Here is a 2,358-nt window from a genome sequence, read left to right as displayed (position 1 = left end):
CAACGTGTGTGTGTTTTAAGTGACTCTTTACAGGCACAAGTCCTGTAGCTTAGTGATTAGAGCACTAGCTTCGCAAGCAAGAGGACCCGAGTTCAATTCCTGGGCAGGGTGAAATGTTGGGCAAATTTCCTTCCTCCACACATTGCTATTTACCTAGCAATAAGTAGGAACCAGCTTATCTGGGGGTAATATAAATCCATCCAAACAAATAATAATAATTTGGTCACTCAATCCATGACTGTTTGTGGGACACTGTTGTGCGCAATTGGCTGCCACATTTTGCCCACAAAACACATTCAACAACAAGAAGATTGCATTTGTATAGCGCCTTTCACTTCAGGAGGACGTCCCAAGGCGCTGGACAGAGTACAGCATTTTAGACCCGAGCTGGGGTCAGGGAGGGAGAAGGGGGGTGACTGATGGCATGGTCGAAGAGGGTCTTGAGGTGGGACTTGAAGGAGGCTAAGGAGGGGGTGAAGCGGAGTGACTGGGGGAATGGAATTCTAGAGGGAGGCTAAGGAGGGGGTGAGGCGGAGTGACTGGGGGAATGGAATTTCAGAGGGAGGCTAAGGAGGGGGTGAGGCGGAGTGACTGGGGGAATGGAATTTCAGAGGGAGGCTAAGGAGAGGGCGAGGCGGAGTGATTGGGGGCAAAGTGGCTAAAGGCTCTCCCGCCAATTGTGGAACAGTGTTTCGGGACGTGGAGCAGGCCGGAGCCGGCTGAGCGGAGGGAACGGGTGTGTGGTAAGCAGTTAGGAGGTCGCAGGGGTAGGGTGGGGCGAAGCCATTGAGGCTTTGTAGGTGAGGACCAGGATCTTGAACTGGATCCTCTGAAGGATACGGAGCCAATGGAGTCGAGCGAGAATGGGGGAGATGGGGTCACAGAGTTTGGTGCGGGAGAAGACACGGGCTGCAGAGTTCTGGATTATCTGCACCTGTGGAGGGAGGAGTTGGGAAGGCTGACAAGCCAGATTGGAGGGGTTCAAAGAGGGATTTCTGTGAAGAGCTTTGAGACGTCATGAAGATGTCATCCCTGCTTGTTGGCCTTCCCAGCTTTCCGCGCCACAAGCTGCAGATCATTCAGAACTCTGTGGCTTGCGTCCTCTCCCGCACCAGGCTCCGTGACCCCCACCGGCCTCCACTTCCCCCAGAGGATCAAGTTCAAAATTCTCATCCTCGCCTTCAAGGCCCTCGCCCCTTCCTACCTCTGATCTGCTAATGCCAAATCAATCTCTCTGCTCAGCAGGCTCCAGCCTGCTCCACGTCCCTGTCTGGCCTACCCCGCTCGTTATGTGCCTGACCTGCCCCACCATCGACGATTAGCCCTTCAGCCTTTACCCCCCCACTCTGGAACTCCATTTCACATTCCCATTGCTCCCTTGCCTCCTTCAAGGCATATCTCTTCCACTGTGCCTTTAACCAACCTCCTACCCTGCCTGCTTTCAACCCTCCCTGATCCCAACCCAGCTCAGATTGAAATCCCTGACTGTCCAGCACCTTGGGATATCCTCCCCAATGTGAAAGGTACTATACAAATGTGATTTTGTATTGCATTATATTGTATAATTGTGATCTATATCAAATGCAAAGATTATTATTCTGATTAAGGTGTCACAGGAGTTCAGAGATAGGGTGGAGCCATGGAAGCCTTTGAAAGTGATTCATTAAAGTTAAGGAGGATGGGATTTATTAGCAAATAAATATTTCAAATGTATGATCTGATTACACATCTATATCAAAGACAATTGACCATGATGGTAATTCCCCTCCAGTGCAGGAAAGAGAATAACACATCTGATCTATAGGGGAAGGGAAACACACCTAATTTTCCAGATAAAGCTAAATCATTTTACACCATCATACATAATACTTGTATTTGATATAGTGCCTTATCATGTCTTCGAGACATCTCAAAGTGCTTCAGAGAATATACTGTAAAGTGAATTGATTGTACATTTTGTGGGTGAAACGCGGCAGCCAATTGCACACAGCAGTGTCCCACAAACAGTCGTTGGACAAACTGACCAAATTATTATATTTTTTGGAAGGAATTATTACCCCCGGAAAAGCGATTCAATAAATTGACTAACAACCGGGTTCCTACTTACTGCTGGGTAAACAGAGGCGTGTGGAATAAGGAAACTTGCCCAGCATTTCGTCCTGCCAGGAATTGAACCCTCACTTGTGAGGCGAGTGCTCTAACCATAAAGCTACAGGACTCTACTAATGATGAACAAGAACAATTCATTTTAGGGAATGGTTGGGTTGTACTGTAGGGAGATCATCAGTAAACAAGTGGCAGGGACAGCAATAGCAGAAATCTGGCACAGGTTTTGCCACAATGATGAGGGTGAAGTTG

This window comes from Callorhinchus milii, unplaced genomic scaffold, assembly GCF_018977255.1.
Source record: "Callorhinchus milii isolate IMCB2004 unplaced genomic scaffold, IMCB_Cmil_1.0 Scaffold1, whole genome shotgun sequence".
NCBI lineage: Eukaryota > Metazoa > Chordata > Chondrichthyes > Chimaeriformes > Callorhinchidae > Callorhinchus > Callorhinchus milii.
This window is presented reverse-complemented; position numbering follows the sequence as displayed.